Source organism: Pseudophryne corroboree, unplaced genomic scaffold (genome assembly GCF_028390025.1).
Source record: "Pseudophryne corroboree isolate aPseCor3 unplaced genomic scaffold, aPseCor3.hap2 scaffold_2323, whole genome shotgun sequence".
Lineage (NCBI taxonomy): Eukaryota > Metazoa > Chordata > Amphibia > Anura > Myobatrachidae > Pseudophryne > Pseudophryne corroboree.
This window is the reverse complement of record NW_026968976.1, coordinates 1-10062: the sequence shown is the minus strand read 5'-3', so window position 1 is coordinate 10062 and position 10062 is coordinate 1. Positions and strand designations below refer to the sequence as shown.

At 47.7% G+C, this 10062-nt stretch overlaps 14 non-coding genes and 1 pseudogene across 14 annotated transcripts; all 15 read right to left on the bottom strand.

The window, feature by feature from the left end:
- Nucleotides 1–1842: 1842 nt before the first annotated feature.
- LOC135010295 (U1 spliceosomal RNA) lies at nucleotides 1843–2006 on the bottom strand. Its single transcript, XR_010209703.1, has one exon. It is a non-coding gene; the product is annotated as a U1 spliceosomal RNA (small nuclear RNA).
- A 671-nt stretch (nucleotides 2007–2677) lies between these two features.
- LOC135010303 (U1 spliceosomal RNA) lies at nucleotides 2678–2840 on the bottom strand. Its single transcript, XR_010209710.1, has one exon. It is a non-coding gene; the product is annotated as a U1 spliceosomal RNA (small nuclear RNA).
- Nucleotides 2841–2992: 152 nt separating this feature from the next.
- Nucleotides 2993–3156, bottom strand: LOC135010296 (U1 spliceosomal RNA). Its single transcript, XR_010209704.1, has one exon. It is a non-coding gene; the product is annotated as a U1 spliceosomal RNA (small nuclear RNA).
- A 671-nt stretch (nucleotides 3157–3827) lies between these two features.
- Nucleotides 3828–3990, bottom strand: LOC135010305 (U1 spliceosomal RNA). Its single transcript, XR_010209712.1, has one exon. It is a non-coding gene; the product is annotated as a U1 spliceosomal RNA (small nuclear RNA).
- Nucleotides 3991–4142: 152 nt separating this feature from the next.
- LOC135010294 (U1 spliceosomal RNA) lies at nucleotides 4143–4306 on the bottom strand. Its single transcript, XR_010209702.1, has one exon. It is a non-coding gene; the product is annotated as a U1 spliceosomal RNA (small nuclear RNA).
- A 670-nt stretch (nucleotides 4307–4976) lies between these two features.
- On the bottom strand, nucleotides 4977–5139 carry LOC135010304 (U1 spliceosomal RNA). The gene has a single exon (XR_010209711.1). It is a non-coding gene; the product is annotated as a U1 spliceosomal RNA (small nuclear RNA).
- Nucleotides 5140–5291: 152 nt separating this feature from the next.
- LOC135010292 (U1 spliceosomal RNA) lies at nucleotides 5292–5455 on the bottom strand. Its single transcript, XR_010209701.1, has one exon. It is a non-coding gene; the product is annotated as a U1 spliceosomal RNA (small nuclear RNA).
- A 671-nt stretch (nucleotides 5456–6126) lies between these two features.
- Nucleotides 6127–6289, bottom strand: LOC135010300 (U1 spliceosomal RNA). The gene has a single exon (XR_010209708.1). It is a non-coding gene; the product is annotated as a U1 spliceosomal RNA (small nuclear RNA).
- A 152-nt stretch (nucleotides 6290–6441) lies between these two features.
- LOC135010291 (U1 spliceosomal RNA) lies at nucleotides 6442–6605 on the bottom strand. The gene has a single exon (XR_010209700.1). It is a non-coding gene; the product is annotated as a U1 spliceosomal RNA (small nuclear RNA).
- A 682-nt stretch (nucleotides 6606–7287) lies between these two features.
- LOC135010301 (U1 spliceosomal RNA) lies at nucleotides 7288–7439 on the bottom strand (annotated as a pseudogene).
- A 152-nt stretch (nucleotides 7440–7591) lies between these two features.
- LOC135010297 (U1 spliceosomal RNA) lies at nucleotides 7592–7755 on the bottom strand. Its single transcript, XR_010209705.1, has one exon. It is a non-coding gene; the product is annotated as a U1 spliceosomal RNA (small nuclear RNA).
- Nucleotides 7756–8426: 671 nt separating this feature from the next.
- Nucleotides 8427–8589, bottom strand: LOC135010302 (U1 spliceosomal RNA). The gene has a single exon (XR_010209709.1). It is a non-coding gene; the product is annotated as a U1 spliceosomal RNA (small nuclear RNA).
- A 152-nt stretch (nucleotides 8590–8741) lies between these two features.
- LOC135010298 (U1 spliceosomal RNA) lies at nucleotides 8742–8905 on the bottom strand. Its single transcript, XR_010209706.1, has one exon. It is a non-coding gene; the product is annotated as a U1 spliceosomal RNA (small nuclear RNA).
- Nucleotides 8906–9576: 671 nt separating this feature from the next.
- On the bottom strand, nucleotides 9577–9739 carry LOC135010306 (U1 spliceosomal RNA). The gene has a single exon (XR_010209713.1). It is a non-coding gene; the product is annotated as a U1 spliceosomal RNA (small nuclear RNA).
- A 152-nt stretch (nucleotides 9740–9891) lies between these two features.
- Nucleotides 9892–10054, bottom strand: LOC135010299 (U1 spliceosomal RNA). Its single transcript, XR_010209707.1, has one exon. It is a non-coding gene; the product is annotated as a U1 spliceosomal RNA (small nuclear RNA).
- Nucleotides 10055–10062: the final 8 nt, after the last annotated feature.

The window sequence follows — 10062 nt, the reverse complement described above, 5'->3', positions numbered from 1 at the left end:
ATAACAAGGTCAATTACGTCCCTGGGTGGGATTGAACCACCAACCTTTTAGTTAATAGCCGTGCACACTAACTGATTGCGCCACAGAGACACTTTGCAAAAGTTTATACTGACAAAGGCTAATAAGCATTCATCTAAAACGTTTCCTAGAAAAACTTTGAAAAGTCAATAATCTGGAGAGTTTTTGTAAAATGTTTCTTCCATCAACCAACGAAGAAACACATTGGTACTTTCCCATGATGAGTGAGTGCTTCAGGATCTCTTGCACTTACATGTGCAGCAGAGTACTGCAATGGAAGCATGCTGGGCCCATAACCCAGAGGTAGGCAGATTGATACTATCCTCTGCTATATGCATTTTTTTTTAATTAAAGTAATCCAAAACTGGGATTGATATTTTAGCTCTTTTATTTTTACTTAAAGTACAATAACTTTTACCATCTTAATTTGTTTTAATAGTATATTGACAGTATTGTTTTCTTTCAAAAATCCACTTAATTTTCTTTACCCTATTATTAAAATGGTAATTGACAAAAACAAACTACATTGTCACCAGAAGAGCAATACAAAATGTACAAGTGATATATTAAAATCATCTTTCCAGCTTGAATTTCAATGATGCATTGGGGCAACAATTTTGTGAGAAACATCTTCACCCTTAAATAAAGATTTTTTTAATTCCTTACCTGTGTGCTACTTAGATATCACCTTGTTTTCACATTAAACAGACTTCCACATGAGAAAGCAGCAAGGATGCATTGGCGTTAATGTTTCCTGGTGTCAACCCGTATTATTTCAGTAGACATTGAAATGAGGATGCATCTTGCTGCCTTTCCAATGAAGCAAGTTTAATTTAGTAATAGGTGAAAAACCATCCCTACAAAGGTGTTCATCAGAGACTTGGCTTTGTGGACACTTTTCAGAGAACAAATTTGTTAGCATAAAAATAAAGCCAGAAAATGAAGAGCTGTTTAATCACTCAATTGGATTTTTCTGCCAGCATATATTTTTTTCTCTGCAACCCACTGCTAAATTGTGCTTCCTAGCTGTTTTTTATAAAATCACTTAATCAAATCTAACTCTGGTTACATCAGAGAAGGCCAGGTACCCTACATCATAAGAGGGGGTTTGAAATTTTGACTTGTCTACTTTAAGATCACCAAAACCTGATCACAAGGTCAATTACATCCCTGGGTGGGATTGAACCATCAACCTTTTGGTTAGTAGCCAAACACACTAACTGATTGCGCAACAGAGACACTTTGCAAAAGTGCATACTGACAAAGGCTAATAAGCATTCATCTAGAACGTTTCCTAGAAAAACTTTAGAAAGTCAATAATCTGGAGAGTTTTTGTAAGATGTTTCTTAGATCAACCAACGAAGAAACACATTGGTACTTTCCCATGATGAGTGAGTGCTTCAGGATCTCTTGCACTTACATGTGCAGCAGAGTACTGCAATGGAAGCATGCTGGGCCCATAACCCAGAGGTAGGCAGATTGAAACTATCCTCTGCTATATGCATTTTTTTTGTTAATTAAAGTAATCCAAAACTGGGATTGATATTTTAGCTCTTTTATTTTTACTTAAAGTACAATAACTTTTACCATTTAAATTTGTTTTAATAGTATATTGACAGTATTGTTTTCTTTCAAAAATCAACTTAATAGTATCTCACCTGGCAGGTAAGTAGGAGTTGGGCTAGAGCTGGGGAGGGTCGCTGCTCGGGCACCCCCCTGTCAAGTGAAGGAGATCCAACTGAGGCAGCACAAGGGAACTCTCGAAGAAGAACAAGGCTAGAGGAAGATCTGATACAAAGAAATCTGACTTTTACAAGAGCTGACCAGAAGAAAGCACAAACACAGTCCCCCACTACCACAAATAATGCAGTCGAGTTTCCCACATTTGGGGAAATCACAGGGGTCAGCATACCCAGAATGCAATGAATGAACCTCACCCTGGGAGAACAATCTTCATGACCATGGTATCTCCTATGCAAAATAAGTATGATTTGGGATAGGGCTGGGGAGGGCCGCTGCTCAGGCACATCTCTGTCAAGTAAAGGAGATTCAACTGAGGCAGCACAAGGGAACTCTCATCTGGGGACAACAACTGCAGAGAGAACACATATTTTCAGATGAACATGGGAGGGCAGAAGGCTGCCTAATACTGAAGCACCCCCAAACAACAAACCAAATGCAACAACTAGTGCAAGCATTCCTGGGGGAAGGCCTGCAGCAGATGGATTTGCATATGGTGATGTCATCCAAGCAGTGGGTCAAAGTTGGCTTCAACCCTCGTCTGCATATGAAAAGAGAAAAGGGGCGTGCAGGGCATGGCGGCCTTTTGCGGCAATTGGATGACCCCTAGTTCGCATTAAACACCTCCACCCTCCTTCGGTGTGGGGCTCATGTTGGCTATGCCCCAGCCCCTGAAGCATTCAAGCTGATTTCTTGCAGCAGTTGGGCACTGTAACAGCTCCAGAGCTGGTCTGTAAGGCAAGTAAAAGGGTGTGGGCCTTGCAGCACTACCTGTAGTTCGCATTGTGCGTTGGAAGGCACAAAATAAGCAGACGGGAGAAGTCAGGATAGTGCGCAAGGGCATAGAAGGGAGCGGCTCAAGAAAAGAGAAGTGGAAACAGACAGCAAACTAGGCTGGAGAGAGACCTGAGACAAAGAGATCTGAATTATACGAGAGCCGACCAGGGGAAACACAAATTATGCAGTCAAGTTTCCCACATTTGGGGAAATCGCAGGATCAGCACACCCAGAGTGCAATGGGTGAGCCTTGCCCTGGGAGAAGCACCTTCCTGATCATAGTATATCACCTGGCAGGTAAGTAGGAGTTGGGCTAGAGCTGGGGAGGGTCGCTGCTCGGGCACCCCCCTGTCAAGTGAAGGAGATCCAACTGAGGCAGCACAAGGGAACTCTCGAAAGAAGAACAAGGCTAGAGGAAGATCTGAGACAAAGAAATCTGACTTTAACCAGAGCTGACCAGAGGAAAGCACAAACACAGTCCCCCACTACCACAAATAATGCAGTCGAGTTTCCCACATTTGGGGAAATCACAGGTGTCAGCATACCCAGAATGCAATGAATGAACCTCACCCTGGGAGAACAATCTTCATGACCATGGTATCTCCTATGCAAAATAAGTATGATTTGGGATAGGGCTGGGGAGGGCCGCTGCTCAGGCACATCTCTGTCAAGTAAAGGAGATTCAACTGAGGCAGCACAAGGGAACTCTCATCTGGGGACAACAACTGCAGGGAGAACACATATTTTCAGATGAACATGGGAGGGCAGAAGGCTGCCTAATACTGAAGAACCCCCAAACAACAAACCAAATGCAACAACTAGTACAAGCATTCCTGGGGGAAGGTCTGCAGAAGACGGATTTGCATACGGTGATGTCATCCAAGCAGTGGGCCAAAGTTGGCTGGAACCCTCGTCTGCATATGAAAAGAGAAAAGGGGTATGCAGGGCATAGCGGCCTTTTGCGGCGCTTGGATGACCCCTAGTTCGCATTAAACACCTCCACCCTCCTTCGGTGTGGGGCTCATGTTGGCTATGCCCCAGCCCCTGAAGCATTCAAGCTGATTTCTTGCAGCAGCTGGGCACTGTAACAGCTCCAGAGCTGCTCTGTAAGGCAAGTAAAAGGGTGTGGGCCCTGCAGCACTACCTGTAGTTCGCATTGTGTGTTGGAAGGCACAAATTAAGCATACGGGAGAAGTCAGGATAGTGCGCAAGGGCATAGAAGGGAGCGGCTCAAGAAAAGAGAAGTGGAAACAGACAGCAAACTAGGCTGGAGAGAGACCTGAGACAAAGAGATCTGAATTATACGAGAGCCGACCAGGGGAAACACAAATTATGCAGTCAAGTTTCCCACATTTGGGGAAATCGCAGGAGCAGCACACCCAGAGTGCATTGGGTGAGCCTTGCCCTGGGAGAAGCAACTGCATGATCATAGTATCTCACCTGGAAGGTAAGTAGGAGTTGGGCTAGAGCTGGGGAGGGTCGCTGCTCGGGCACCCCCCTGTCAAGTGAAGGAGATCCAACTGAGGCAGCACAAGGAAACTCTCGAAAGATGAACAAGGCTAGAGGAAGATCTGAGACAAATAAATCTGACTTTTACCAGAGCTGACCAGAGGAAAGAACAAACACAGTCCCCCACTACCACAAATAATGCAGTTGAGTTTCCCACATTTGGGGAAATCATAGGGGTCAGCATACCCAGAATGCAATGAATGAACCTCACCCTGGGAGAACAATCTTCATGACCATGGTATCTCCTATGCAAAATAAGTATGATTTGGGATAGGGCTGGGGAGGGCCGCTGCTCAGGCACATCTCTGTCAAGTAAAGGAGATTCAACTGAGGCAGCACAAGGGAACTCTCATCTGGGGACAACAACTGCAGGGAGAACACATATTTTCAGATGAACATGGGAGGGCAGAAGGCTGCCTAATACTGAAGCACCCCCAAACAACAAACCAAATGCAACAACTAGGCAAGCATTCCTGGGGGAAGGCCTGCAGCAGATGGATTTGCATATGGTGATGTCATCCAAGCAGTGGGTCAAAGTTGGCTTCAACCCTCGTCTGCATATGAAAAGAGAAAAGGGGAGTGCAGGGCATGGCGGCCTTTTGCGGCGCTTGGATGACCCCTAGTTCGCATTAAACACCTCCACCCTCCTTCGGTGTGGGGCTCATGTTGGCTATGCCCCAGCCCCTGAAGCATTCAAGCTGATTTCTTGCAGCAGCTGGGCACTGTAACAGCTCCAGAGCTGCTCTGTAAGGCAAATAAAAGGGTGTGGGACCTGCAGCACTACCTGTAGTTCGCATTGTGCGTTGGAAGGCACAAAGTAAGCAGACGGGAGAAGTCAGGATAGTGCGCAAGGGCATAGAAGGGAGCGGCTCAATAAAAGAGAAGTGGAAACAGACAGCAAACTAGGCTGGAGAGAGACCTGAGACAAAGAGATCTAAATTATACGAGAGCCGACCAGAGGAAACACAAATTATGCAGTCAAGTGTCCCACATTTGGGGAAATCAGAGGAGCAGCACACCCAGAGTGCAATGGGTGAGCCTTGCCCTGGGAGAAGCAACTTCATGATCATAGTATCTCACCTGGCAGGTAAGCAGGAGTTGGGCTAGAGCTGGGGAGGGTCGCTGCTCGGGCACCCCCCTGTCAAGTGAAGGAGATCCAACTGAGACAGCACAAGGGAACTCTCGAAAGAAGAACAAGGCTAGAGGAAGATCTGAGACAAAGAAATCTAACTTTTACCAGAGCTGACCAGAGGAAAGCACAAACACAGTCCCCCACTACCACAAATAATGCAGTCGAGTTTCCCACATTTGGGGAAATCATAGGGGTCAGCATACCCAGAATGCAATGAATGAACCTCACCCTGGGAGAACAATCTTCATGACCATGGTATCTCCTATGCAAAATAAGTATGATTTGGGATAGGGCTGGGGAGGGCCGCTGCTCAGGCACATCTCTGTCAAGAGTAGGAGATTCAACTGAGGCAGCACAAGGGAACTCTCATCTGGGGACAACAACTGCAGGGAGAACACATATTTTCAGATGAACATGGGAGGGCAGAAGGCCGCCTAATACTGAAGCACCCCCAAACAACAAACCAAATGCAACAACTAGTGTAAGCATTCCTGGGGGAAGGCCTGCAGCAGATGGATTTGCATATGGTGATGTCATCCAAGCAGTGGGTCAAAGTTGGCTTAAACACTCGTCTGCATATGAAAAGAGAAAAGGGGTATGCAGGGCATGGCGGCCTTTTGCGGCGCTTGGATGACCCCTAGTTCGCATTAAACAGCTCCACCCTCCTTCGGTGTGGGGCTCATGTTGGCTATGCCCCAGCCCCTGAAGCATTCAAGCTGATTTCTTGCAGCAGCTGGGCACTGTAACAGCTCCAGAGCTGCTCTGTAAGGCAAGTAAAAGGGTGTGGGCCCTGCAGCACTACCTGTAGTTTGCATTGTGCGTTGGAAGGCACAAATTAAGCAGACGGGAGAAGTCAGGATAATGCGCAAGGGCATAGAAGGGAACGGCTCAAGAAAAGAGAAGTGGAAACAGACAGCAAACTAGGCTGGAGAGAGACATGATACAAAAAGATCTGAATTATACGAGAGCTGACCAGAGGAAACACAAATTATGCAGTCAAGTGTCCCACATTTGGGGAAATCGCAGGAGCAGCACACCCAGAGTGCAATGGGTGAGCCTTGCCCTGGGAGAAGCACCTTCATGATCATAGTATCTCACCTGGCAGGTAAGTAGGAGTTGGGCTAGAGCTGGGGAGGGTCACTGCTCGGGCACCCCCCTGTCAAGTGAAAGAGATCCAACTGAGGCAGCACAAGGAAACTCTCGAAAGAAGAACAAGGCTAGAGCAAGATCTGAGACAAAGAAATCTGACTTTTACCAGAGCTGACCAGAGGAAAGCACAAACACAGTCCCCCACTACCACAAATAATGCAGTCGAGTTTCCCACATTTGGGGAAATCACAGGGGTCAGCATACCCAGAGTGCAATGACTGAACCTCACCCTGGGAGAACAATCTTCATGACCATGGTATCTCCTATGCAAAATAAGTATGATTTGGGATAGGGCTGGGGAGGGCCGCTGCTCAGGCACATCTCTGTCAAGTAAAGGAGATTCAACTGAGGCAGCACAAGGGAACTCTCAGCTGGGGACAACAACTCCAGGGAGAACACATATTTTCAGATGAACATGGGAGGGCAGAAGGTTGCCTAATAATGAAGCACCCCCAAACAACAAACCAAATGCAACAACTTGTGCAAGCATTCCTGGGGGAAGGCCTACAGCAGATGGATTTGCATATGGTGATGTCATCCAAGCAGTGGGTCAAAGATGGCTTCAACCCTCGTCTGCATATGAAAAGAGAAAAGGGGCGTGCAGGGCATGGCAGCCTTTTGCGGCGCTTGGAAGACACCTAGTTCGCATTAAACACCTCCACCCTCCTTCGGTGTGGGGCTCATGTTGGCTATGCCCCAGCCCCTGAAGCATTCAAGCTGATTTCTTGCAGCAGCTGGGCACTGTAACAGCTCCAGAGCTGATCTGTAAGGCAAGTAAAAGGGTGTGGGCCCTGCAGCACTACCTGTAGTTCGCATTGTGCGTTGGAAGGCACAAATTAAGCAGACGGGAGAAGTCAGGATAGTGCGCAAGGGCATAGAAGGGAGCGGCTCAAGAAAAGAGAAGTGGAAACAGACAGCAAACTAGGCTGGAGAGAGACCTGAGACAAAGAGATCTGAATTATACGAGAGCCGACCTGGGGAAACACAAATTATGCAGTCAAGTTTCCCACATTTGGGGAAATCGCAGGAGCAGCACACCCAGAGTGCAATGGGTGAGCCTTGCCCTGGGAGAAGCACCTTCATGATCATAGTATCTCACCTGGCAGGTAAGTAAGATTTGGGATAGAGCTGGGGAGGGTCGCTGCTCGGGCACCCCCCTGTCAAGTGAAGGAGATCCAACCGAGGCAGCACAAGGAAACTCTCGAAAGAAGAACAAGGCTAGAGGAAGATCTGAGACAAATAAATCTGACTTTTACCAGAGCTGACCAGAGGAAAGAACAAACACAGTCCCCCACTACCACAAATAATGCAGTCGAGTTTCCCACATTTGGGGAAATCATAGGAGTCAGCATACCCAGAATGCAATGTATTAACCTCACCCTGGGAGAACAATCTTCATGACCATGGTATCTCCTATGCAAAATAAGTATGATTTGGGATAGGGCTGGGGAGGGCCGCTGCTCAGGCACATCTCTGTCAAGTAAAGGAGATTCAACTGAGGCAGCACAAGGGAACTCTCATCTGGGGACAACAACTGCAGGGAGAACACATATTTTCAGATGAACATGGTAGGGCAGAAGGCTGCCTAATACTGAAGCACCCCCAAACAACAAACCAAATGCAACAACTAGTGCAAGCATTCCTGGGGGAAGGCCTGCAGCAGATGGATTTGCATATGGTGATGTCATCCAAGCAGTGGGTCAAAGTTGGCTTCAACCCTCGTCTGCATATGAAAAGAGAAAAGGGGCGTGCAGGGCATGGCGGCCTTTTGCGGCGCTTGGATGACCCCTAGTTCGCATTAAACACCTCCACCCTCCTTCGGTGTGGGGCTCATGTTGGCTATGCCCCAGCCCCTGAAGCATTCAAGCTGATTTCTTGCAGCAGCTGGGCACTGTAACAGCTCCAGAGCTGCTCTGTAAGGCAAGTAAAAGGGCGTGGGCCCTGCAGCACTACCTGTAGTTTGCATTGTGCGTTGGAAGGCACAAAGTAAGCAGACGGGAGAAGTCAGGATAGTGCGCAAGGGCATAGAAGGGAGCGGCTCAAGAAAAGAGAAGTGGAAACAGACAGCAAACTAGGCTGGAGAGAGACCTGAGACAAAGAGATCTGAATTATACGAGAGCCGACCAGGGGAAACACAAATTATGCAGTCAAGTTTCCCACATTTGGGGAAATCACAGGAGCAGCACACCCAGAGTGCAATGGGTGAGCCTTGCCCTGGGAGAAGCACCTTCATGATCATAGTATCTCACCTGGCAGGTAAGTAGGAGTTGGGCTAGAGCTGGGGAGGGTCGCTGCTCGGGCACCCCCCTGTCAAGTGAAGGAGATCCAACTGAGGCAGCACAAGGGAACTCTCGAAAGAAGAACAAGGCTAGAGGAAAATCTGAGACAAATAAATCTGACTTTTACCAGAGCTGACCAGAGGAAAGCACAAACACAGTCCCCCATTACCACATATAATGCAGTCGAGTTTCCCACATTTGGGGAAATCACAGGGGTCAGCATACCCAGAATGCAATGAATGAACCTCACCCTGGGAGAACAATCTTCATGAAAATGGTATCTCCTATGCAAAATAAGTATGATTTTGGATAGGGCTGGGGAGGGCCGCTGCTCAGGCACATCTCTGTCAAGTAAAGGAGATTCAACTGAGGCAGCACAAGGGAACTCTCATCTGGGGACAACAACTGCAGGGAGAACACATATTTTCAGATGAACATGGTAGGGCAGAAGGCTGCCTAATACTGAAGCATCCCCAAACAACAAACCAAATGCAACAACTAGTGCAAGCATTCCCGGGGGAAGGCATGCAGCAGATGGATTTGCATATGGTGATGTCATCCAAGCAGTGGGTCAAAGTTGGCTTCAACCCTCGTCTGCATATGAAAAGAGAAAAGGGGCGTGCAGGGCATGGCGGCCTTTTGCGGCGCTTGGATGACCCCTAGTTCGCATTAAACACCTCCACCCTCCTTCGGTGTGGGGCTCATGTTGGCTATGCCCCAGCCCCTGAAGCATTCAAGCTGATTTCTTGCAGCAGCTGGGCACTGTAACAGCTCCAGAGCTGCTCTGTAAGGCAAGTAAAAGGGCGTGGGCCCTGCAGCACTACCTGTAGTTTGCATTGTGCGTTGGAAGGCACAAAGTAAGCAGACGGGAGAAGTCAGGATAGTGCGCAAGGGCATAGAAGGGAGCGGCTCAAGAAAAGAGAAGTGGAAACAGACAGCAAACTAGGCTGGAGAGAGACCTGAGACAAAGAGATCTGAATTATACGAGAGCCGACCAGGGGAAACACAAATTATGCAGTCAAGTGTCCAACATTTGGGGAAACCGCAGGAGCAGCACACCCAGAGTGCAATGGGTGAGCCTTGCCCTGGGAGAAGCACCTTCATGATCATAGTATCTTACCTGGCAGGTAAGTAAGATTTGGGATAGAGCTGGGGAGGGTCGCTGCTCGGGCACCCCCCTGTCAAGTGAAGGAGATCCAACCGAGGCAGCACAAGGAAACTCTCGAAAGAAGAACAAGGCTAGAGGAAGATCTGAGACAAATAAATCTGACTTTTACCAGAGCTGACCAGAGGAAAGAACAAACACAGTCCCCCACTACCACAAATAATGCAGTCGAGTTTCCCACATTTGGGGAAATCATAGGAGTCAGCATACCCAGAATGCAATGTATTAACCTCACCCTGGAGAACAATCTTCATGACCATGGTATCTCCTATGCAAAATAAGTATGATTTGGG